This window comes from Callospermophilus lateralis, chromosome 12, assembly GCF_048772815.1.
Source record: "Callospermophilus lateralis isolate mCalLat2 chromosome 12, mCalLat2.hap1, whole genome shotgun sequence".
In the NCBI taxonomy this organism is placed as follows: Eukaryota; Metazoa; Chordata; class Mammalia; order Rodentia; family Sciuridae; genus Callospermophilus; species Callospermophilus lateralis.
Genome location: NC_135316.1, coordinates 12,811,781 through 12,839,282, shown reverse-complemented (window position 1 = coordinate 12,839,282; position 27,502 = coordinate 12,811,781).

Genomic DNA, 27,502 nt, shown 5'->3' with positions numbered 1-27,502 from the left:
AGAGAATTATTAAATATAATGAAAAGAAAAGGTTAAAGTAAACAAACAGATCTGTTAACCTCCGTTTTTGTACACATTTTAAAACAATCCTCAACAGGTGTTTACCCAATTTAAATTAAAACATTTACATCAAGTGTATAAAAAAAATATTTGGATCCATTTTTTCATGAGCGCTCATCATATATGATATATGGACATACGTACATTCAAACATATAACAAAAACACAAGTGTGCACACATAATATAATACATACAACACATAACATAAGAGTAAAGGTCTTATAATATTTTACAGGTGAAATCTCCATTGCAATGTCTAAAAACTCTATAGTCCAAAAATAGAACTGATCGGCAAAACATTAACCTAGGTCTGTATGAGCTCAAAAAACAAAATAGAACTTCATGACATGGGAAAGGGTAATAATAAAATAGATATTGAAAAAAGCATCCTGGTTTTGTCACAGATGTAAGAATAGCCAAACTGGAGTTCTGGATATCAGCTGTTATGGATTTGAGCCAAATCATATTCTTTTAATCTGTAGAAATCGCTTTAATTAGTCTCTCTGGAATCCAAATCGGCTGCTGTTCTCCCTGTGGAAACACACAAACAGACCTCCAACTCCAGACAATTACTGGGTCAGGACATTTCCATTGTCCTGTTAGAATATCCTTCCAAAGTACCTTGGGCTTATGTACATTTTTTGGACACATATGCCTTTCCACAGGATTAAGCCCTGATGAATCCAAATTTCAAAAGTTTAGAGTAAAAACGGTTATTTTAAGTTTATCTTTGGGGAATATATACCCCTTCCGAATTTCTTTCTTTCTTTCTTTTTTTTTTTTTTTTGGTTTAATTTGTACGTTTTAATAGTTTGATGAGCTCATTTAACTATGCCTTGTCCCTGCGGATTGTATGGGATTCCTGTTATATGAGTAATGCAAAATGATGAGCAAAATTCTTTAAAAGAGGTAAAAGTATAACCAGGGGCAACATCTGTTTTTAACTGTTTTGGAATGCCCACAGTGGCAAAATTTTGTAAGCAATGAGCTATAACATCTTTAGTTTTTTTCTCCGGCATGAAGGGAGTCCATCAAAAATTCAGAAGAAGTATCAACTGTAACATGCAAATATTTTAATTTTCCAAATTCTGGTAAGTTTGTGACGTCCATCTGCCAAATATGGTAAGGTATCAATCCTCTAGGATTGACTCCAAGATTAACTTGTGGTAAAATGGTCACACAATTTTGACATTGTTTTATTATTTGTCTAGCTTGTTCCTTAGTTATTTTAAAGCGCTTATGTATAGTATTACCATTGACATGGAATTTTTTATGAAAATTTGTAGCTTCTTCTACTGTAGAGAAAATATGTATGTCATGTGTAGTTTTATCTGCTAAATCATTACCCAAACTAAGGGCTCCAGGCAATCCGGTATATGTCCTGATATGCCCTATAAAGAACGGATCTTTTCTGTTCCAGATTAGACTTTGTATAGTGGAAAGAAAAGAGAAAACAGGAGAGGAAGGGGAAATCCTAACAGCATCTTCAAGTGATACTATAGCACTAACTATATACTGATTATGGGAAAATAAATTAAATACAGATACTTTAAGCATCACAAAAGCTTGTAATACTGCATTAAACTCTACATTTTGAGCTAACTGTTTCGGTAGTAAAAATGTAAAAGTTTGATAAGGTGTAACTACTGCTGCTGTACCATTATTTGACCCATCAGGGAATATATTTGGAACATTTATGATAGGTGTTTTTCTTGTCATTTTTGGAAAAATTACAAGATGCGATGACCAAAAAGATAATAAAGGCTTAGATGGTAAGTGATTTTCAAATGAATCATTAGATTTGCAAATGATTATTGCCCAAGAATTTAACTCATTAGCTAACTCATCAATTTGATTCAGAGTATATGGATTAATAATTTAATTGGGAGAAATTCCAAACACTCCCTTTGCTGCTTTTATTCCTTTGAGTATTAATTGTCCTACAGCCTCAGCATACCGAGTAAGAATAGTGTTAAGAGAATAAGATAAATGTATCCATAATAATGGACCTTCTTGCCAAAATACTCCGGTAGGAATATTTTTTGTTGGTAGTACAATAAATAATAAAGGCAAACTTATATAAATTATATCCAAAAGCATATTTTCCTTATATGTTTCAATGATTTTAAATGCCTTTCCTGCTTCAAGCGTTAACATTCTGGGTGAATTTGTATCTGATGGACTTCTTAGGATATCAAATAAAAGTCCCAACTCTCCTGTTGGTAATCCTAGATAAGGCCTTATCCACTTAATGTCTGCTAATAACTTTTGAAAGTCATTAATTGATTGGAATTCATCTACTCATATTTGAATTTTTGGTGGACTGAGCAAGGTTGAAGATAATAGAACTCCTAAATAATTAATCGGAAAATTTAATTGTACTTTAATTATTGCTATCACTAGTTTATAATTTTTTAATAAGTTTTTAAATGTGGCATGACATTCTAGCAATGTATTTTTAGCTTTCTATGCTAATAATAAATCATCCATATAGTGAAATATTTGTAGTTCAGGATTTTGATTTCTAAGTGGCTGGATTATTTTGTTAACATAAATTTGACACATAGTTGGGCTGTTAACCATCCCTTGAGAGAGTACTTTCGATTCGTATCTCTGATCAGGACCTTCAGGATTCAGTGCAGTTATAGTAAATGCAAAACGTGGACTATCCTCAGGATGAATTGCAACTGAAAAAAAAAACAATCTTTAATATCTATAACTAAAACCTACAAGGTTTTTGGCAAAGCAGAACTTTGAGGAATCCCCAATTGAGCAGGTTCCATAATAACAATCTCATTATTAATGGATCTTAAATCTTGCAATAATCTCCATTTACCAGATTTCTTTTTGATAACAAAAATGGGAGTATAATGGGGAGATAGAGAGATTGTATATGTCCTTCTGCTAATTGTTGTTTGACCAGGTCATGGGCTGCTTGTATCTTTTCTTTAGTCAGGGGCCACTGAGGAACCCATACTAGTCTTTCTGATTTCCAAGTAATTTTTACTGTCTCAGTGGCCCTTTCTGAAAATCCAACCCATGTCCGTCTGTTCCTTGGTCTATTTGTATTGGTTCTGCTATACCTTGTTCTTGTTTTTCTAATCTTTTTCCTTTCCTAAAACCTTGTCTAGCCATAATAGTGGGTGCATTTTGATTAATGTTATTTGTTAATGTCAAACCTAATTGATCTAGGACATCTCATCCCCATAAATTTATGGGAAGATGATCCAATACATATGGCTGTATAGTTCCTATACATCCTTCAGGATCCTTTCAATCTACTACCATTGCTCTTCTATGGGGATTAGTCGCCACTTCTGGGGCTCGAAGTATTTGAGTGGCTTGTTTTAATGGCCAATGTTTTGGCCATCTTGACAAAAGATGATGCTAAGTACTGAACCTGTATCCAGTAGCCCATTAAATTCATGTCATTCAATAATTAGTTTTAGCATGGGGCGAGAATCTAAATTTAAAGAAAGCATAGCCCAATCTACACCTGTGGAGCCTAATCCCTTGGAACCTCTTTGTAGAGCACGACTGGAAAATTTATCATGTAGGCTTGGTATTATTAGTAAATGTGCTATTCTATCTCCTGGAGAAATTACTGATATAACCTTTGGAGAATTGGCTATAATTTTTATTTCACCTTCATAATCGGGATCAATTACCCCAGGACTTATCATAAGTCCTTTTAGAGTAGAAGAGCTGCATCTGAATAATAAGCCTACTGTTCCTTGGTGAAGAGGTCCTTTTACATCTGGGGGAATGACTTGAACTCCCATCTCTGGAGTTAGTACTGCTCTGGCAGAGGTGCACATGTCCAACCCTGCATTCCCTCTGGTTTGTCTGATGAGGGATCTGATTGACAATGTGTCCTGGGTGCTACCCTGATGGGGTTGTGTGGTTCCTCCAGTGCTCCATATATTTGTGGTTTTGGGCCCCGGAGCATTGGGCCCCCCTGTCCATTTTCTGGCAACGTAGCCTGATGCCTTTCTCCAAAATATCATGGATAAACACCTGGTCCTTGTTCGTTTTTTGATAATGGAGTACCGTCTATGGTGGTTTGAGAATGGCATTCATTAGCCCAATGTCTCCCTGTACGGCATCGTGGGTGAATACCTGGTATTCTACTCTTTTGATACCTAGTTTTGTTAAGGCCTCCCCCTATGGGGCAATTCCTTTTATAATGTCCTGTTTGTTAACAATTGTAGCATGTTCTTGGCCTGGCATCTAAAGCCTGTTTTACTGTAGCTACCATGAGTTGCTCTTGCTCATTAATGTCTCTACCTAATTTAATATATGTGTTTAAATCTTCATGTTTCCATGGTCTAATGATTTCTCTACACCATCGATTCGCTTGCTCATAAGCCAGTTGTTTTACTAATGGCATTGCTTGTTCTGATTTCCCAAAAACTCTGGTAGCTGTTTAAATATGCCTATCTACAAATTCAGCATAAGTTCATTATCTTCTTGTATTACTTTAGATAATTGACCTTGTAAACCTCCATGTCCTTGTAAAGTCTTCCATGCCTTAACTGCATCTACAGCAATTTGTGCGTATACACCAGGATCATATGCAATTTGTTGCTGCTGATCCTCATAAGGTCCCTTTCCTAACAACATATCTAGATTTCTCTGAGGATAACCAGCTGTTGCATTTCACCTAGCCGCCTCCTTGCAAAATTCCTCATTGGCAACCTTCCATAACATGTATTGTCCTCCATTTAGCACAGCTTTACACATATTAGCTCAATCTGCTGGGGTCATGTTCAAGTTGTTAATGGATTCGACCATGCTTACAGTGAAGGGTGCTTGAGGACCATAGGTTGTTACATCCTCTTTTAGCTGCTTCACTGTTTTGAAATTTAAATCATGGTGAATTCAATACCCTCCTGCATTAAATACAGGGCATGTTAATATTTGAGATCTTGTCTCAGGATCGCAACTATCAACTGCCGGGGTTGGGGGCCTCCCAGCATGTGAAGGTGTCCTTGTTAGTTGGACACTTACGTCCTTTGGAGATAAAAATGTGTTAGTAGCAGTCTCATTAGAGGTGGTGCTGTTGGCTGGACACTTACACACTCTTGGTGATAGAAAGGTGTTAGTAGCAGTCTCCTGTTGTAACTTTCCCTCTGATCGCTTTTTCTGGTATACACTTTCTTTCTCCGTCTAACTAGCTTGAGAGGCCTTCTCATTTACTTGAATTTTTTCCTCTGTCTGACTAGTTCGAGAGACTTCTCTTTAAATTGAAATTTTTCCTCTGGCTGACTAGTTTGAGAGACCTTCTCTTTTAACTGAATTATTTCTTCTGTCTGACTAGTTCGAGAGACTTTCTCTTTTACTTGATTGTTTCCTCTGACTGACTAGCTCGAGAGAACTTTATACTTGAATATTTAGCTCTGTCTGACTAGCTCAAGAGACTTTCTCTTTTACTTGAATTTTTCTACTATAACTATAATACAACCAAAGAATATAACACCAATCAAAACTGAACCAGAATTAAACAAAAGTGGAACAACAGAAAATTATTATAATAGCTTTTCTATCCTCTTGAAATGGCCATCCGTCCTTTCTCCCTATCTGTTCCTCAGATGTGAGCGGTTTTTCTTCCATCTTACCCCTCTCAAGGGACAGTCAAATTAAAACCAAAGTGAAGCAAAACAAAAGAGGAATATTAAAATGGCTACCCATCCCCTCGCCCTGCCTTCAGGGGTGAGCAGTTTACCTTATCACTTACCTTCACTCATTCCCCTTGTGACCCAACAAATGCCTCAGTCTGGCTGGGCAAAATTCAGAAGCCATTTGACAAAAGAAACGAACATTATTTTAAGAATCACACACACCGAACAAAAAAGCTTCTCAGGAAAACCTTCAGAACCAAACTGCCACCACCGGCTTCCCACAGGCCAGCAGTGACCTACCTCACTTACTTGGTGATGTAACTCTCTGAACTGGAAGCCAGCCACACAGAGCCAGTCCCAGTCCCAGTCCCAGTGGGTTCATTGTTTGGATTTACTAAGGACAGTGTCAGTCTTTCTTGGTACATACTGATGTGAGGATGGCCAAATGCCAGGACAGCTATGAAGTGGAGCCTTTCCTGAGAAAGCATGTAATGGCTCACCACTGGCACCTGACAACTTCACAGAGTTGGCCAAGGAGACCAGATCTGAGACAGGACAGGCCATTTCATGGAAACATAGTATGGACAATCAGTCAGAGGACACTCCGGATAGTCACAGACCTACGTGGAGAAAGGAGGTGACTTGTGGGTGTGGGTGTGAGTTTGTGGTTTTGTCTCATATTCTGACATTAGGCAGGAAAGGCAGAATGTTTAGCTTGGAATCGACTGTGTCTAGTAAGTCCTTTCACAAGTTGAGTGTTTCTATGTCTTTGTATATATCTGTGTCCATGGTTGTAGACCATAGAATAGTGAATGCATCAATGGATGTTTCCTGTCTACTACAAAGCTTCTCAGCATTCATCCTGCCCAATATATGAATGGACTGCGGCTTGCCTTATGGATGGGCAACACCTACTATCTTACTAAGTTCCTGTTTTCTTCCTGAATTCTGGCCACTATCCAGAATAGGCTCATGATTTTGTGTCCAAGATATGTACCACTTCAAAGCTCTGTGACATGGCAATGTACTGGATAGCTGAAGGGAATAGGAGCATCTCAGAAAACTCAGACATCAGTGTGACTTTTAAAGTCTCAGTGGAGAAACCCTGCTTTGGCCCATTTGCTTACCTATTATTCATTTGCCCAGAATGTCAGGAAGGTCTTTGTCTCAGGCCACACCTTTGGGAAGCCTGAAGCAAACAGTTTTCAAATGGAAATGAATGGGAATCACCAGTGGCTCTTTGCTTAATTGCTTTGGAAAGGGATGTGTCTGAATCAGCCTCATGGCCCTGTGTGAGGCTGTGGCTTAGATTCTCATCACCTGATGGATCTTTCCATGTGTGAATCCATAACCAAAATGGCCCAAAGAGCAGTCCCTGTGGATGAAGTCTCTTGCCTTCCTCTGTAAGGCTCCTGACATCCATCAAGTGAGAATCGGGATCCTTTGGGTCAAATGAATTCTTCAAAGCCCTGGAGAGTCTAGCACATAGGTTCTTGGTTTTATCATGACTCCAATTCACATGAAAAATCTATACCCGACAGTCAGTAGGCCTCAAATTGGAGAAGTAGAGCCGTATTAGGGGCAGGCCTCTTTGATCACACCTGGTTCACAGGAAGGGTGTCCAGGCCACCATGACTTTATGCAAATGAGGGGCAAGGGAGCTTATTTTGGACACTGTCTTGGGCTTCGCTGCTCATGGAAACCTCCAGACAGAGCTTTGGATGAGTGTGTATATATGGAAGAAGATGATGGCCATGTGGGAGTGTTTTGATTTTAATTGTAGTCATTTGTGTGGTAGTTGGAAGATATGTCTGGGTCCACATGGGCTGAACTCTGGTGTGATTCCACTTAGAGACTGAGTTCTGGAAATGACCTCAGAGAAGTATTACCATGAAATGTGTTGGGATTTTAGTTGGCCACGAATGAGAGTTGCCCTTCAAAACCCAGATCTAGGCCCAGGGTTGCTTTCCCCAGAGCACTGGGAATCTCAGCCAGGATATTACATTGTTTTATTCTGAAAGACATGACAGACATAGTTGAGAGTCAAAACACACATGGACCACAAATTGTAGACCTCAATAGGCATGGCTTCATGTGACTTTGTGGCCACACTTTGGGAAGCCGTGCGTGTGAGAGTTCTTCAGAGCTTTTACTGAAATGAGCTTCCTCACCATGTAATTGTTCCTGAATGAATTTAAACCCACAGTGCCTCCAACTTCATTCTTGAAAAATGGCTAGATAAATACCATGAAATTTTTGAAATTCCCATGTCCAGGTGGCACTGGACAATCTTTGGATGTCCTGTTGCTAATCATGAGTATACCAGACAGTGCCTTGCTTGACTTGCTTTCATGAAAATGGTGTAGAACAGAGATGCCAGTAATTTGGAGCCAGATGATTAGTGGGGCTAGAGAAGTGGTTTGCAGGTGTGTGATAAAATATCTGTGGTGGGGCCATGTGGATGTGCCATTGCCTTCCAAATGGCTTGTGACTGACATGGTGCAGCCAGCAGACCCTTATATGTAAAGGCATCTTGTTTTTTGGAGAGATTTCAGGGCAATGTTTAGAATCAGTTTGCTATGGTCAAGGGTGCAAGCTATGTGGGATTGAAGCCTGGTTGGTGCATTATCCTGCAGACCCTGACACACCACACTTGACAGAACTCCCTCCAGCACTGTGTCCCAGTTGGACTCTTTGTATTTCCTGAAGCAAATACCAAACTCCCAGTGCAGCAGCAAGAAACACCACAACAAGTGAAGGATGACTGAATGGCTTCACAGTCCACACGGAGAGACTTAGGCCCCAGTGGCCACAGTTTACCTACAAAGAGAGAATTCAGCACTGCTGCTTCATGTTCATTAGAAAATAAGAAACCATGTGCTCCAGGTCACTTAGATACATACCCAGCTTTGATGGTCTCTCTACAAATGAAGCTAAAGCTCCTGACAACAACAAATTTTTCAAGTGCTCAAACTCATAGGCAGTTTCTCAAGAAGTCTTTAGTCCAGATGAGCTCCATGTTAGTGGAGTTTTACCCTGTCTCTTATTTTGGAAACTCCTCTACCACATTCAAGTTTGTGAACTCTTGAGCATATTCTATTCCAGATATGTATTCACAGATTTTCTAACTCTTCCACTATAATTGTGTTTTACTTGAAATGGAGGTAAAGTCAAGGCATTGTTCTGGATGAGAGTGGGAAGATTTTTGTGTAGCACATATTTACATACACATTGAATTCATTTTCCTATTTTCCGTTCAAAATACTGAATTCCTGACACTAACCTATACACTACTAGACTCTGACTACTAATTCTAACATGATGGAGAAAAATAACCCAAAGAGAATAGAAATACAAGCAGTTCGGAAGAGGCATTGTGTATAGTTGGACTTGCCTTTTGCATTAGATAGGGTAGGAGTTATTAATCTAGTCAATTTTTTTGTTGAAATAGTTCTCCATGTGTTTTTAAAGTTAACAAATATGTGAATTTCTCTTTCCCTTTCTCTGTAGCCAATTCAGCACATGTATTTTCGTATGCACATAAAGTATCATACCTGTTATCACATGTATATTCTTGTGAGGTGGCTGATTGCATATACAAATTGGGAGAAGAGATCACTCCTCCTAAACTGAGTTGGAACTGAAAATTCATCCTATGGGTGAGCTTTGTAGATAAACAACATGATTAATAAATCCATGTTCATTAACATGAATACTTTTGGATCAGTGGATGATATACATTTCATGATGTATTTTGATTGGCATATATATCGCTACTTTTTAATGTCTGTGTTTGTGTGTGTGTGTGTGTGTGTGTGTGTGTGTGTGTGTGTTTGTGTCTGTGTGTATATATATGTATATATGTATATATATATATATATATATATATATATATATATATATATACTCTCCAGATTTTTCAAAATAAGAAATATATGTGCCTTATTGTACATTCCCTAAATTAATTTATATTCATGTATGTGGATTTATATTCAAATTTTCAAAAGATTATTCTCAGAAATATTCATCTACCTGAAATACATATTTGTTTCCTAGAACTGAAAACTAACTTCAGTGAATGGTGCATATGCATCCTAGTATTTCTACAGTAACTGCCCCAGTTTAACATCAATGCAAGTTGATTCCAATGGAACATGATGTGTATTTTGATGTTCATTTTTAGTCAACACCGGTACATTATTATTTCTTCATTTTATTCCCATCATATGATATATATTTCATCCACGAGTTAACAAATTTAAAGGCATTTGTTTCACTTTCAATAACTTTCTGCTTCAGAACACATGTATTCCTCCATGTTTCTTGACTGGTCTTTTCATGAGACTTCTTTCTAAACACATTATTTTCGATTTTCATAATCACTTTTGAAGCAAAACTCACACACTCTTCATGATAAAATTTAACCCTAATATTACCATTAGAAGTATAACTAGTTGAATGAATGATAGTATATCAATATAAGATTTCCTGTATATTTTCAGATATCAATTGAATCCGTTATTTAAAGCGGAACCAGTTATATTATTTATTCACAGAATGGTCTATTCTTGCAATATCTCTATATTCATAGACAGATGGTACACCTCGTAACCCCAATACTCAGATATACGTCTTCAAAATATTGCTCCATGAAATGGTGGAAGAAATACTCATGTCACCTGATCTAATTATACATTTTATGAAAGTAATATTCGGGAAAATAAAGCAAGGATCAAATTTATGATTGTACCAAAGCCTAAATTTAAAGTGAGCATGGATTTCTAAAAACATCCATGTCCAGGTTGCTTAATGCTCTCAAATGTCAATCAAAATGGTGACTACATATTTGTTTCTTTCTAAGATTATATATTCAAACTCAACCCTGTTGAAAATGTCTAATCCTATCACTCACTTTATATTTTGCCTGATATCCTAATGTCTCTATTGATATCTCCTTTCCTACATAATTTCCCCAGTTCATCATTTTGACTAACTGTTCATTTGTGCTGATATTTACATTCACTCTCTACTTGAAACCCAATTGCTAAATAACTTTTGGTCCAAATCCTATACTCACTCATCTTTCTGAATCTACCGACTATCTCCCAAATCCTACTGACTATCCTTTTTTGAATGTATGTTCTCTTCGACATTCAATCATCCAAGGTAAAAGGTCTGATGCCATTGTATATTGATTTAACTGAGACATCTGTGCAGGACATAATTCAAAGTTAAGTCTCCCAATCAAGGTCCCAATCCCTTTCTGGGCTTCAAATCTTACTTAGATTTCTGTTTTTATACATATATTTAACCTCTATATTCTTATAAATATCGCAGGTTCCCAATTCCATTATTCATCCAGCAAAATGGTCTCTAACCCAAATCGAACATGTTATCAACTCAAACCATATACTGTTCCGTCATTCTAATTTATAGAAGAGCAGGGACAGTGTTATTCTTACAATATAGGAATGTAGAGGATCTACCACCTGCTGAGAACCTCAAAGGTCCATGCAGATCATCCCTCGAGAAGATGTAGGCAGCTATGAAGGACCTGAGAGAGCAAAAGTCATCTTCCATGGCAAACAACCTGGTCTGGATGAGGGGTTGTGTCTGAATCAGCCTCTCTGTTTCTAATGTAGAGAAGATGGAACAAACAAGGCCTGTGTGGAGAGCTGTTCCCGAGTGGCTATGTGTGATATGCCATTCTAACTTGTGAAAGTGTCACAGAAAATAGGGGCAGCATCCATCTCATTGGACCCTTGGAAGCAACTGTTAGGACAAAGTGGTTGCATAGGCAGTGACCTCATTCAGTTCCTGAAGGTAGTGACCTCATCTCAATTTGTTGGTGATGGAACTCTCTGAACTTGCGATCCAGGAAGCCAGGCACCCAGAGCCAGTCCCAGTCCCAGTCCCAGTGGGCTCACTTGTTTGGATATTCCAAAGACAGAGTCAGTCTTTCTTGGTATCTACTGATTTGAGGATGGCCAAATGCCAGGAAAGCTTTGAAGACTGGCCTTTCCAGAGAAATCAAATAGTGGCTCACCACGGGCTCCTGACAACTTCACAGAGTTGGCCAAGGAGACCAGATCTGAGACAGAACAGGACATTTTGGAGGAACATTGTAAGGCTCACCAGTGAGAGTACACTCCAGATAGTCACAGACCTACTTGGGGGAAGGAGATGCCTTTGTTGCTGTAGTTGTGTGTTTGTGGTTTTGTCTCATGTTCTGAGAAAAGGTAGGAAAGGCGGTTTGTTTGGTTTGGAGTGAACTCTCTCTAGTAAGTCATTTGACAAGGCAAGTGTTTCTATGTCTGTGTACCCAGTGTGTCTGTGGTTGTAGACATTAGAAAAGAGAAAGCATCAATCGATGTGTCCTGTCTAGTAGAAAGCTTCCCAGCATCCATCCTGCCCAATTGATGAATGGAATGTGGCTTGCCTTATTGAAGAGCAACACCTACAACCCTTTTAAGTTCTTGTTTTCTTCCTGAAGTCTGGCCACTCTCCAGAAAAGGCTCATGGTTTTGTGTCCATGATATGTACCACCTCCAAGCTCTGTAACATGGCCATGTACTGGATAGCTGAAGGGAATGGGAGCACCTCAGAAAACTCAGATATCAGTGTGACCAGGAAAGTCTCAGTGGTGAAAGCCTGCTTTGGGCCTTTTGCTTACCTTTTGTTCTGTTGCCATGAATGTCAGGAAGGTCTCTGCCTCAGGCGAAACCTTTGTGAAGCCTGAAGAAAACAGTTTTCAAATGGAAATGAATTGGTATCACCTGTGGCTTTTTGCTTACTTGCTTTGGAAAGGGATGTCTCTGAATCAGCCTCTTTGCCCTGAATGAGGCTGTGGCTTAGATCTCAGCACCTGATGGATCTAAAGAAAGATCCCATGTGTGCATCCAAAAGCTAATTGCCAAAAGAGCAGTCATTGTGGATGAAGTCTGTCGCCTTCCTCTGTAAAGTTCCTGACCTCCATCAAGTAAGAATAGGGATCCTTTGAGTAAAATGAGTTCTTCAAAGCCCTACAGAGTCTAACCCATAGGTGCTTGGGTTTTCTCATGACTCCAGTTCACTTAAAGAATCTAAACCCCACCGTCAGTAAGCCTAAAATTAGAGAAGCAGAGCAGTATTAACCGCAGGCCTCTTTGATCAGTCCTGCTTCACAGGAAGGGTGTCCAGGCCACCCTGACTTTATGCAAATGAGTGGAAAGGGAGCTTATTTTGGACACTCTCTTTGGCTTCAACCCTCATGGACACCTCCAGCCAGAAGTTATGATGAGTGTTTTTATGGAAGAAGATGAGGGCCATGTGGAAGTGATTTGGTTTTAATTGTGGTCATTTTTGTGGCGGTTTGAAGAGATGACTGGGTCAAACTGGGCTTGAACCCTTGTGTGATTCCTTTAGAGACTGAGATCTGGAACTGACCTCAGAGAAGTATTGCCATGAATTGTGTTGGGATTTTAAGATTCCATGCATGAGAGTCACCCTTAAAAACTGAGATCAACTCCCAGGGTAGCTTTCCACAGTGCACTGGGAATCTCAGCTAGGATTTCACATGAATGTACTCTGAAAGACTTGGCCACACATGGACCTCACATTGTAGACCTCAATGGGCCTGATTTCATGTGACCTTTTGGCCACTCTTTGGAAAGGCTTGCCTGTGAGAGTTCTCCGGATGTTTCACTGAAATAAGCTTCCTCACTATTTAATTGTTCCTGAATAAATTGAAACCCCCAGTGCCTCCAACTTCATCCTTGAGAAGTGGTGAGATAAATACCATGAAATTTCTAAAATTCCCATGACCAGGTGGCACTGCAGAACTTTAGGGTGTCCTGTTGCTTATCATGAGTATTCCAGACACTGCCTTGATTTACTGGGTTTCATGCAAATGGTGTTTAAAAGAGATGCCAGTAATTTGGAGCCTGCGGAGTAGTGGACCTAGAGCAATGGTATGCAGGTGTGTTATAAAACATCTGTGTTGGGGCCATGTGGATCTGCCATTGGCTTCCAAATTGCTTGCGACTGACATGGTGCAGCCAACAGACCCTTCTATGTAAAGGCATCTTGTTATGTGGAGTGGTTTCAGGGCAATGTTCAGAATCAGGTTGATATGGGCAAGGGGGCAAGCTATGTGGGATAGAAGCCAGGTTGGTGCATTCTCCAGCAGACCCAGACCCACCACAAGTCACAAAACTTCTTCCAGGAGTGTGCTCCAGTTGAACTCCTTTTTTTTTCGTGAAGCATATACCAAATTCCCAGTGCACTAGCAAAAAACACCATGGAAAGTGAGGGATGACCAAATGGCTTCACAATTCAAACGGGGATACACTTTGCCCCCAGTGGCCACAGTTTACCTACAAAGAGAGAATTCAGCACTGCTGCCTCATGTTCATTGGAAAATAAAAAACCATGTCCTCCAGGTCATATTGATGCAGACCCAGCTTTGATGGTCTCAGTACAAAGGAAGGTAAAGCTCCTGACAAAAAAATATGATTCAAGTGCCCAACCTCAGAGGCAGTTTCCTAAGAAGTCTTTAGTTCAGCAGAGCTCCATGTTTGTGAAGTGTTTACCCTGTTCCTTACTTTTGGAAACTCCTCTACCACATCCAAAGTTGTGAACTCCTGAGCATATTCCATTCCAGATATGTATTCACAAATTTGTTAACTCTTCTCATATAATTCTGTATTACTTAAGGTGAGGGTAATGTCAAGGCATTTTATAGGATGAGACCGGGAAGATTTTTGCGTATCACAATTTTGCATACACATTGGATTAATTTTCCTAGTTGAACAAAATTATACTTAAATCCATGTTCAGTAAAATAAATATTTTTGTATCCCTGGATGATATATATTTCACTATGAATTTCAATTGGCATATATATTGTTAATTTTTAATGTCTTTGTGTTTTTTGTATATATATATATATATATATATATATATATATATATATATATATATGTATAGAGAGAGAGAGAGAAATACTATTCAGATTTTTTAAAATATGAAATATATGTGTTTTATTATACACTCTCTAAATTCTATAATGTTCATATATGTGGATTTATAATCAACTTTTCACAAGATTATAATCAGAAATATTTATCCACCTGAAATACCTATTTGTTTCCTAATACAGAAAACTAACTTCAGTGAATGGTGCATACAAATTCTAATATTTCTACAGTAACTCACTCAGTTTTACATCAATGCAATTTGATTTTTATGGGACATGATGTGTATTTTGACGTTCATTTTTATTCAACACTTGTATGTTGCTATTTCTTCAGTTTATGCACATTATACGATATATATTTCATTCACAAGTTAGCATATTAATAGGCATTTGTTACACTTTCAATCACTTCCTGCTTCAGAACACATGAATTCCTCCATGTTTCTTGACTGGTTTTTTCATGCAACTTCTTTCTAAACACATGAATTTCGGTTTACATAATCACTTTTGAAACAAAACTCACACACTTTATGATAAACCATAACCCTAATATTACCATTAGCTGTATAACTTGTTGGAATAAATGATAGTGTATCAATACAAGATTTCTTATTTATTTAAAATATTAATTCAATCCATTATTTAAAGTGGAACTAGTTATATTATTTTTTCACACTGTGGTCTACTCATGCATTATCTCTATATACATAGACACAGGGTACATCTCTTTGTGCCCACAATACTAATATATAAGTCTTCAAAATATTGCTCCCAAAAATGTTGGATGAATTACTCATGTATCCTGATATACATATACATTTTATCACAGTAATATTCTGTACACAAAACGCAAGGGTCACATTAAATGGAAAGTGAACATGGATTACTAAAAAAATACATGTCCAGGTTGCCTAATGCTCACAAATATCAATCCTATTGGTGACTACATATTTGTTTCTTCCTTAGATTATATATTCAAACTCAACCCTATAGAAAATGTCTAATCCTATCACTCACTTAATACATTGCCTGATTTCGTAATGTCTCTATTGCTATCTGCTTTCTTACATATTTTCCCCAGTTCATCATTGTGACTGACTCTTCACATGTGCTGACATTAACATTCACACTCTAATCGATAACCTATTACTGAAGAACTTTTGTTCCAAATCCTATACTCACTCTTCTTCCTAAACCTACCGACTATCTCAGTTTGAGTGGATGTTCTCTTCTAAATTCAATCCTCCAAGGTCCAAGGTCCTATGCCATTTTATAATGAATTATCTGAGACAACTGTGCAGAATGTAATTCAAAGCTAAGTATACCAATCAATGGAAAAATGCACTTCTGGCCTTCAAATCTTACCTAGATTTCTGTTTTAATACTTATGTTTCACCAATATATTCTAATAAATATTGCATGTTCCAATACCATTATTCATCCCACAGAATGATTACTAACCCAGAATGGACATGTTATTAACCCTAACCATGCACTGTTCCCTTAATCTAATTTTACAGAAGAGCAGGGACAGAGCTTGTCTTACAATACAGGAATGTATCGGGTCATCCACCTGCTAAGAACATCAAAGGTCCATGCAGAAATGATCCCTGGAGAAGATGTAGGCAGCTATGAAAGATCTGAGAGAGCAAAAGTCATCTTACATGGCAAGCATTCTGGTCAGGATGAAGGGATGTGTCTGAATCAGCCTCTCTCTTCTTAAGGTAGAGAAGATGGACCAAACCAGGCCTGTGTGTAGAGCTTTTCCAAGGTGCCAATGGTTGATATGCCATTCTAACTTGTGAAAATTTCAAAGGAAGTAGGGGCAGCCTCCATCTCATGGGACAATTGAAAGCAACTGTTAGGACAAAGTTCATGCCAAGGCAGTGACCTCATTCAGTTCCTGCAGGAAATGACCAAACCTCACCTTTTTGGTGATGGAACACTGTGAACTTGGGATCCAGGAAGCCAGAAACCCAGAGTCAGTCCCAGTCCCAGTCACAGTATGCTCACTTGTTCTGATTTAACAAAGACAGAGTCATTATTTTATGGTCCTACTGATGTGAGGATGACCAAATGCCAGGAAAGCTCTGAAAACTGGCCTTTCCAGAGAAAGCAGGTAGTGGCTCACCGTGAACTCCTGACAACTTCACAGAGTTCACCAAGGAGACCATATCTGAGACAGGACAAGCCATTTGGGAGAATATATTATGGCCAACCAGTCAGACCACCCTCCAGATAATCACAGACCTACTTGGGGGAAGGAGGTGCCTTTGTGGTTGTGGGTGTGAGTTTGTGGTTTTCTCTCATCTTCTGAGAATAGGTAGGAAAGGTGGTTTGTTTGGTTTGGTATGGACTGTTTCTAGTAAGTCATGTTACAAGGCGAGTGTTTCTATGTCTGTGTATCCCACTGTGTCCGTGGTTGTAGACATTAGAAAAGAGAATGCATCAATGAATGTGGCCTGTCTAGTACAAAGCTTCCCAGCATTCATACTGCCCAATTTATGAATGGACTGCGGCTTGCCTTATGGATGGGCAACACCTGCTATCTCCCTAAGTTCCTGTTTTCTTAATGAATTCTGGCCACACTCCAGAATAGGCTCATGGTTTTGTGTCCAAGATATTTATCACCTCCGAGATCTGTGATATGGACATGTACTGGATAGCTGAAGGGTTTGGCGAGCATCTCAGAAAACACAGATATCAATGTCACTACTTAATTCTCAGTGGAGAAACCCTGCTTTCGGCCATTTGCTTACCTATGGTTCCCTTGCCCTTAATATCAGGAAGGTCTTTGCCTCAGGCCACCCCTTTGTGAAGCCTGAAGAAAACAGTTTTCAAATGGAAATGAATGGGCATCACCTGTGGCTCTTTGCTTAATTGCTTTGGAAAGGGTTGTGTCTGAATCAGCCTCTTGGCCCTGTGTGAAGTTGTGGCTTTGATTCTCAGAACCTGATAGATCTAAAGAAATATCCCATGTGTGCATCCAAAACCAAAATGGCCAAAAGAGTAGTCATTGAGGATGAAGTCTTTCGCCTTCCTCTGCAAGCTTCCTCACCTCTGTCAAGTGAGAATAGGGAAGATACACCAAGCCAATTGATGGCTCCTTTTGGAAAAATTGTACCACTGATGACAGCCTCAGCATAAGTACCCCAACATTACCACAATATGTTGCACCAGAAGATAGTTCACAATGCATACAAGTGAGTTCGCAATGCATTCAAGTGATACATAGTCCTGACAAGTTCTGCAAGAAGTTCAGTGATGGCTAATGCAGAAGCTGTAGATTGGTTTTATCTTTGTCTTCACCGGTACTGGGATGAAGATAGGAATTCTGGCAATAATGGCTAAAGAAAAAATTATGTAACATTCCAGAAGGCACTAAAAGAAAACAATTTTCTTAACAATTTACATTATCTTGAAGAGAATTATTAAATATAATGAAAAGCAAAAATGAAAGTGAACAAACAGGTCTGTTAACCTCCTATTTTTTCATATATTAAAACCATCCTGAACAGTTGTTTACCCAATTTAAATTAAACCATTTAAATCACGTGAATAAAAAAAAATGGATGCAATTTTGATGAGCACTCATCATATATGATATATGGACATACGTACATTCAAACATATAACACAAAACACAAGTGTGCACACATAATAAATACATACAACACATAACGTAATAGTAAAGGCCTTATAACTTTTTACAGGTGAAATCACCATTGCAATGTTTAAAACTCTATAGTCAAAAAATAGAACTGATAAGCAAAACATTTACCTAGGTCTGTATGAGCTCAAAAAAAAAAAACAAAATAGAACTTCAAAATGTGGGAAAGGAGAATAATAAAATAGATTTTGAAAAAAGAATTCCTGTTCTGTCACAGATGTAAGGATAGACAAACTGGAGTTTTGGATATCAGCTGCTATGGATTTGAGCCAAATCATCTTATTTTGGTCTATAGAAATCACTTTAGTTAATCTCTCTGGAATCTAAATCGGCTGCTGTTCTCCCTGTGAAAACACATAAACAGACCCCCGACTCCAGGCAATCACTGGGTCAGGACATTAGTTAATCTCTCTGGAATCCAGATCGGCTGCTGTCCTTCCTATGGAAACCCACAAAAAGACCTCCGACTCCAGACAATAAATGGGTCAGGACGTTTCCATTGTCCTGTTAGAATATCCTTCCAAAGTACCATGGGCTTATACACATTTTTTGGACACATATGCCTTTCTGCAGCACTATGTCCTGATGAATCAAAATTTAAAAAGTTTGGAGTAAAAAGGGTTATTTTAAGTTTGTCTTTGGGGAACTTATACCACTTCCCAATTTCGTCTTCTTACTTTAATAAGTACATTTTAATTGTTTGATGTGCTCTTTCAACTATGCCTTGTCCCTGTGGATTGTATGGTATTCCTGTTATATGAGTAATTCCAAATGATGAGCAAAATTGTTTAAAAGAGGTAGAAGTATAACCGGGGGAATTATCTGTTTTTAACTGTTTTGGAACGCCCACAGTGGCAAAATTTTATAAGCAATGAGCTGTAACATCTTTAGTTTTTTCTCCAGCATGAAAGGAGCCCATCAAAAATACAGAAGAATTATCAACTTTAACATGCAAATATTTTAATTTTACAAATTCTGGCACGTTTGTGACGTCCATCTGCCAAATATGGTTAGGTATCAATCCTCTAGGATTGACTCCAAGATTAACTTGTGGTAAAAAGTTCACACAATTTTGACATTGTTTTATTATTTGTCTAGCTTCTTCCTTAGTTATTTTAAAATGCTTTTTTAAAGTATTATCATTGATATGGAACTTTTTGTGAAAATTTATAGCTTCTTCTAGGGTAGAGAAAATATGTATGTATGTCATGTGTTGTTTTATCTGCTAAATCATTGCCCAAACTAAGGGCTCCAGGCAATCCTGTATGTGCCCTGATATGTCGTTTAAGAATGGATCTTTTCTGTCCCAGATTAGATTTTTTATAGTGGAAAGCAAAGAAAAAAAACAGTAGAGGAAGGGGAAATCCTACCAGCATCTTCAAGGGATACTATAGCATTAACTATATACTGACTATCGGAAAATAAATTAAATACAGAATCTTTAAACATCACAAAATTTGTAATACTGCATTAATCTCTACCTTTTGAACTGATTGTTTGTGTACTAAAAATGTAATAGTTTGATCAGGTGTAACTATTGCTGCTGTACCATTATTTGACCCATCAGTGAATATATTTGGAACATTCATGATAGGTGTTTTCTTGTCATTTTTGGAAAAATTACAGGATGCGATGACCAAAAAGACAATACAAGATTAGATGGTAAGTGGTTATCAAATGAAACATTAGATTTACACATAATTATTTCCCAAGTATTTAACTCATTAGCTAATTCATCAATTTGATTCATAGTATATGGAGTAATAATTTTATTGGGAGAAATTTCAAACAATCCCTTTGCTGCTTTTATTCCTATGAGTATTAATTGTCCCTCAGCCTCAGAATACCTAGTAATAATAGTGTTAGAAGAATAAGATAAATGTATCCATAATAATGGACCTTCTTGCTAAAATACTCCTGTAGGAATATTTTTTGTTGGTAGTACAATAAATAATAAAGGCAAAATTATATCAACTGTATCCAAATGCATATTTACCATATATGTTTCAATGATTTTTAATGCCTTTGTTGCTTCAGGCGTTTACATTCTGGGTGAAGTTAGATCTGATGGAACTTTTAGGATATCAAATAAAGGTCCCAACTCTACTCTTTCTATACTAGATAAGGCCTTATCCAATTTATATCTCGTAATAACTTTTGAAAGTCATTATTTGATTTGAGTTGATCCACTCGTATTTGAATTTTTGGTGGACTGACCATGGTTGAGGATAATAGAACTCCTAAATAATTAATTGGAAATTTTATTGTACTTTATCAATTGCTATCTCTAGATTATAATTTTTTAATAAGCTTGTAAGTGTGGTATAACGTTCTAGCAATGGGTTTTTACCTTTGTGTGCTAGTAATACATCATCCATATTGTGAAATATTGAAGTTCAGGATTTTGATTTCAGAGTGGCTGGATTACTTTGTTAACATAAATTTGACACATAGTTGGGCTGTTAGCCATCCCTTGAGAGAGTACTTTTTACTCTTACCTCTGATCAGGACCTTCATGATTCAGTGCAGGGATAGTAAATGCAAAACGGGGACTATCCTCAGGATGAATTGGAAATGAAAAAAAAAAAACAATCTTTAATATGTATAACTAAAACATACCAAGTTTTTGGCAAAGCAGACAATTGAGGAATCCCCGATTGAGCAGGTCCCGTAATAACCATCTCATTATTAATCGTTCTTAAATCTTGCAATAATCTCCATTTACCAGATTTCTTTTTGATAACAAAAATGAGAGTATTTTGGAGAGATACAGAAGGTTGTATATGTCTTTCCGCTAATTGTTGTTTGACCAGGTCATGGGCTGCTTGTATCTTTTCTTTAGTCAGCGTCCACTGAGGAACCCATACTAGTCTTTCTGATTTCCAAGTAATTTTTATTGTCTCAGTGGCCCTTTCTGAAAATCCAACCCATGTCTGTCTGTTCCTTGTCTATTTGTATTGGTGCTGCTATAACTTGTTCTTGTTTATCTAATCTTTTTCCTTTCCTAAAACCTTGTCTACCAATAATAGTGGGTGCATTTTGGTTGATGTTATTTGTTTGTGTCAAACCTAATTGATCTAGGACATCTCGTCCCCATAAATTTATGGGAAGATGAAACAATACGTATGGCTGTATAGTTCCTTCACATCTTTCAGGATCCTTCCAATCTAATACCATTGCATGTTTATCGGGATTAGTCGCCATCCATAGGTCTTGAAGGGTTTGAGTGGCGTGTTGTAATGGCCAATGTTTTGGCCATTCTTGATGAGAGATGATGCTAAGTTCTGCACCTGTATCCAGTAGCTCATTAAATTCATGTCCTTGAATATTTAGTTTTTGTATGGTGCAAGAATCTAAATTTAAAGAAAGAATAGCCAAATCTACACCTGTGGAGCCTAATCCCTTGGAACCTCTTTCTACAGCACGACTGGAAATGTTATCATGTAGGCTGGATATTATTTGTAACTGTGCTATTCTATCTCCTGGTGATATTACTGATATATCTTTTGGAGAACTGGCTATAAATTTTATTTCACCTTCATAATAGAGATCAATTACCCAAGGACTTATCATAAGTCCTTATAGATTAGAAGAGCTGCGTCCCAATAATAAGCCTACTGTTCCTTTGAGAAGAGGTCCTTTCACCCCTGTGGGAATGATTTGAACCCCCATCTCTGGAGTTAGTACTGATCTGGCGGAGGCGCAGATGTTCAACTCTGCACTCTCTCTGATTTGTCTGATGAGGGATCTGATGGACAATGTGTCCTGGGCACTACTGTGATGGTGTTGCTGTGTTCCTCAAGTGCTCCGCATATTTGTGGTTTTAGGCCCCAGAGCATTTAGCCCCCCTGTCCATATTTTGGCAATGGAGCCCGATGCCTTTCTCCATGATATCATGGATAAACACCTGGTCTTTGTGCGTTTTTTGATATTGAATTACCCTCTATGGTGGTTTGAGAATGGCATTCATTAGCCCAATGTCTCCCTCTATGGCATCGTGGGCAAATACCTGGTATTCTACTCCTTTGATACCTAGTTTTTTTAAACCCTCTTCCTATGGGACAATTCCTTTAAAAATGTCCTGTTTGTTCACAATTGTAGCATGTTCGTGGCCTGGCATCTAAAGCCTGTTTTACTGCAGCTGCCACAATTTGTCCTTGTTCATTGATGTCTCTGGCATCTGAAGCCTGTTTTACTGTAGCAGGCACTACTTGCTCTTATTCATTAATGTCTCTACATAATTTAATATATGTTTTTAAATCTTCATGTTTGCATCGTCTAATGATATCTCTGCACCAACGATTCGCTTGGTCATAAGCCAGTTGATTTATTAGTGGCATTGCTTGTTCTGAATTCCCAAAAACTATGGTAGCTGTTTGAATAAGCCTATTTACAAATTCAGCGTAAGATTCATTAGCTCCTTGTATTACCTTAAATAATTGACCTTATAAACCTCCATGCCCTTATAAAGTCTTCCATGCCCTAACTGCCTCTGCAGCAATTTGTGCGTATATGCCATGATCATATGCAATTTGTTGCTGGTGATCTTCATAAGGTCCCTTTACTAACAACATATCTAGATTTCTCTGAGGATAACCAGCTTCTGCATTTCACCTAGCCGTCTCCTTGCAAAATTCCTCATTGGCAACCTTCCATAACAGGTATTGTCCTCCATTTAGCACAGCTTTACACATATTAGCCCAATCTGCTGGCGTCATATTCAAGTTGTTAATGGATTCGACCAAGCTTACAATGAAGTGTGGTTGAGGACCTTAGGTTGTTACAGCCTCTTTTAGCTGCTTCACTATTTTGGAATTAAAAGCATGGTGAATTCACTGCCCTCCTACCTCAAATACAGGGCATGTTAATATTTGAGTTCCTGTCTCAGAATCCGAACTATCAACTGCGGGGGTTGGAGGCCTCCCAGCATATGGAGGTGGCCATGTTAGTTGGACATTTACATCCTCTGTTGATTGAAAGGTGTTAGTAACAGTCTCCTGTAGAGGTGGCGCTGTTGGTTGGAAACTTACGCCCTCTGGTGATACAAAGTTGTTAGTAGCAGTCTCCTTTTGTAACTTTGTCCCTGATGACTTTTTATGCTCAAAGCTTTGTTCCTCTATCTTTGTCTGAAGTGAAGGATTTGGACTTAGCAAACCAGATACGAATGTTCACAATGGCAATGTGCCAACTGGCAGAGTCCCTGGGCTGTTCTTTTCTCCTCTTTTTAAATCTTCACCATGATGGTTCCATTGTGATATACTTAACAACTCCTCCTTAAAAGGCCATGGGCTACATTTTTGTATTGTATCAACCTATGCCCTGACTGTTCTTGATTTTACTGAGATGCCTCCTTCCTCTAACAATTTACTTAACACTCTTTCAGTTTGTTTTTCACTAATTTCTGATCCCGTATTTCTACTATAATACAACCCAACAAGATGACGCCAAACAAAACCAAGACAGAATGATATAAAAAGGGAACAACAAAAAATCATTATAGCCTTTCTATCCTCCTGATATTGGCATTCGTCCTTTCTCCCTATCTGTTCCTCAGAGGTTAGTAATTTTTTTTCAGATGTGAGGGGTTTTTCTTCCATCTCACTCATCTCCATGGACAGACAACTTAGTACAAAAGTGAAGTAAAACAAGAGAGGTATCTTAAAATGGCTACCCACTCTCTCATCCTGCCCTCAGGGGTGAGCAGTTTACCTTATCACTTACCCTCAGTTGCTCTGCGTGCGAGCCACCAAATGCTGCAATCTGGCTGGGCACTAATCAGGAGCCACTTGTCAAAAGAAATGAACTTTATTTTTAGAACCACACATGCCAAACAAAACAGCTCCTCAGGAAAAACCCTCAGAGACCAACTGTCACCACTGGCTTCCTTGTAAAGTCTCTGTCACACCCACAGGCCTCTCCACCTCCCACAATTCTCTTGCTCTTGAAGCCGATTGGCTGGATTACATGGGTGGAGCCAAAAAAGCCCCTCAATTAACAGCTACGTGGTCTGAAAGGGCAGGGAAGTAGCCCAATGAGCATCACCACAGAGGAGCCAATCAGCTAGATGTTGCTGGAGCCACTGTGAGCCAATCATCAGCTGGCAGTCTGAAAGAATGGGGAAACAGCTCAATGACCATCTCCAATGAGCATCACCACAGAGGAGCCAATCAGCTAGATGTTGTGCCGCCGTTGTGAGCCAATAATAATTTGGCAGCTGGAAATTTGCTGGGAGCTGGAAGTTTGCTAGGGCCCTTCACATATGGCTCTCAACAAGTTCCTGTCTCCTTTCTCTGTAGACTATTCAGCACATGTATTTTTATATGCACATATAGAATCCTACCTGTTATCACATGTACATTCTTGTGAGGTGGCTGACTAGGCAGATACAAGTTATGAGAAGAGGTCACTCCTCCTAAATGCTGTTGGAACTAAAAATTAAACCTATGGGTGAGCTTCCTAGTAGAACAACATTATACATAAATCCATTTTCAGTGAAATAAATATTTTTGCATCTGTGGATGACATATATTTCATGATGAATTTCGGTTGGCATATATATTGCTAGATTTTAATGTCTGTGTGTGTGTGTGTGTGTGTGTGTGTGTGTGTGTGTATATATATATATATATATATATATATATATATATATATATATATACTATCCAAATTTTTCAAAATATGAAATATATGAGTCTTATTATACATTCATTAAAATCATTCATATTCATGTATGTGGATTTATGATCAACTTTTTACAAGATTATTCTCAGAAATATCCATCCACCTGAAATTCATATTTATTTCCTTGTACTGAAAACTAACTTCAGTGAATGGTGCATATAAATCCTAATGTGTCTATAGTAAAACCTAGTTTAACATCAATGCAAGCAGTTTCCAATGGGACATGATGTGTGTTTTGCGGTTCATCTTTATTAAACAGTGGTACATTACTATTTCTTCAGTTTATACACATCATAGGATATATATTTCATCCATAAGTTCACAAAATGATAGGCATTTGTTTCAATTTCAATCACCTCCTGCTTCAGAACACATATATTCCTTCAGGGTTCTTGACTGGTCTTTTCATGAGACTTCTTTCCAAACACATTATTTTTGATTTCCATAATCATTTTTGAAGCAAAACTCAGACACTCTTCATGATAAACCATAAACCTAATATTACCGTTTGATATACAACTGGTTGTAATGAATGTATGTATATCAATTTTAGATTTCCTGTATATTTTCAGATATCACATCAATCCAGTATTTAAAGTTGGAACCAGTTATATTATTCATTCACAGTGTGGTCTATTCATACATTATTTCTATATTATTTGACACAGGGTACACCTCTTTGTTCCCCCAAGACGAATTTATAGGTCTTCAAAATATTGCTCCCAGTAATGGTTGAAGAAATGCTCAAGTCACCTGATCAACATATACATTTTATTACAGTTATATTCTGGACACAGAAAGCAAAAGTCACTCTTATGATTGTACCAAAGTCTAAAAGGAAATTGACCATGGATTACTAAAAATATCCATGTCCAGGTTGCCTAATGCTCTCAAATGTAAATCCTATTGGTGACTATATATTTGTTTCTTCCTAAGATTAAATATTCAACCTCAAGCCTGTTGAAAATGTCTAATCCTATCCCTCACTTTATACTTTGCCTGATTTCTTAATGTCTCTATTGATATCTGCTTTCTTACATATATTCACCAGTTCATCATTGTGACTGACTCTTCACATGTGCTGACATTTACATTCACTCTCTTATTGAAAACCAATTGCAAAAAAACTTTTTGTCCAAATCCTATACTCACTGTTGTTTCTAAACCTACCTACTATCTTCCTAATCCTACCAACTATCCCTTTTTGACTGGATGTTCTCTTCCATATTCAATCAACCAAGGTACAAGGTCCGATGCCATTGTATATCCATTTATCTGAGACATCTGTGCAGAACGTAATTCAATGCTAAGTATCACAATCAAGGGCCAAATTTCCTTCTGGGCTTCCAATCTTACTTAGATTTCTGTTTTCGTACATACATTTCACCTCTATATTCTTATAAATATCGCAGGTTGCCAATACCATTATATATCCAGCAAAATGATTCCTAACCCAAATCGAACCTGTTATTAACCCTAACCATATAGTGTTCCCTCAGTCTTACTTTACAGACGAGCAGGGACAGAGTTGGTCTTATAGTACTGGAATGTGGGGGATCTTCTACCTGCTGAGAACCTCAAAGGTCCATGCAGAAGTAATCCCTAGAGAAGACTTAAGAAGCTATGAAGGACCTGAGAGAACAAAAGTCATCTTCCATGGCAAACAACCTGGTAAGGATGAAGGGTTGTGTCTTCATCAGCCTCTCTCTTCTTAATGTAGAGAAGATGGACCAAATCAGGACTGTGTGAAGAGCTGTTGCCAGTTGCCTATGGTTGATATACCATTCTAATTTGTGAAAGTGTCACAGGAAATAGGGAAAGCCTCCATCTCATGTGACCCTTGGAAGCAACTGTTAGGACAAAGTGGTTGCCAAGTCAGTGACCTCATTCAGTTCCTGAAGGAAGTGACCTCACATCACTTCCTTGGTGATAAAACTTGGAATGCAGGAAGCCAGGCACACAGACCCAGTCCCAGTCCCACTCCTAGTGGTGTCACTTGTTTGGATTTACCAAGGACAGAGTCAGTCTATTTTGGTACCTGCAGATGTGAGGATGGCCAAATACCAGGAAAGCTCTGAAGAGGGGCCTTTCATGAGAAAGCAGGTAGTGGATCACCGCTGCCTCCTGACAACTTTACAGAGTTGGCCAAGGAAACCAGATCTGAAACAGGACAGTCAATTTCGGGGGCCATGAGGGCCATGTGGGAGTGTTTTGATTTCATTTGTGGTCATTTGTTTGGTGGTTGGTAGAGATGACTGGGTTCACCTGGGCTTGAACTCTGCTGTGATTCCCCTTAGAGACTGAGTTCTGGAACTGACCTCAGAGAAGTATTTCCATGAATTGTGTTGGTATTTAAGAGCCCACGCATGATAGTCGCCCTTGGAAACTGAGATCTAGGTCCAGGGTGGCTTTGCATAGACCACTAAGAATCTCAGCCAAGATATGACGTTTTGTTTTTCTTAATGATTTGGCAGCCATAGTTGAGAGTCAGAACACACATGGATCTCACATAG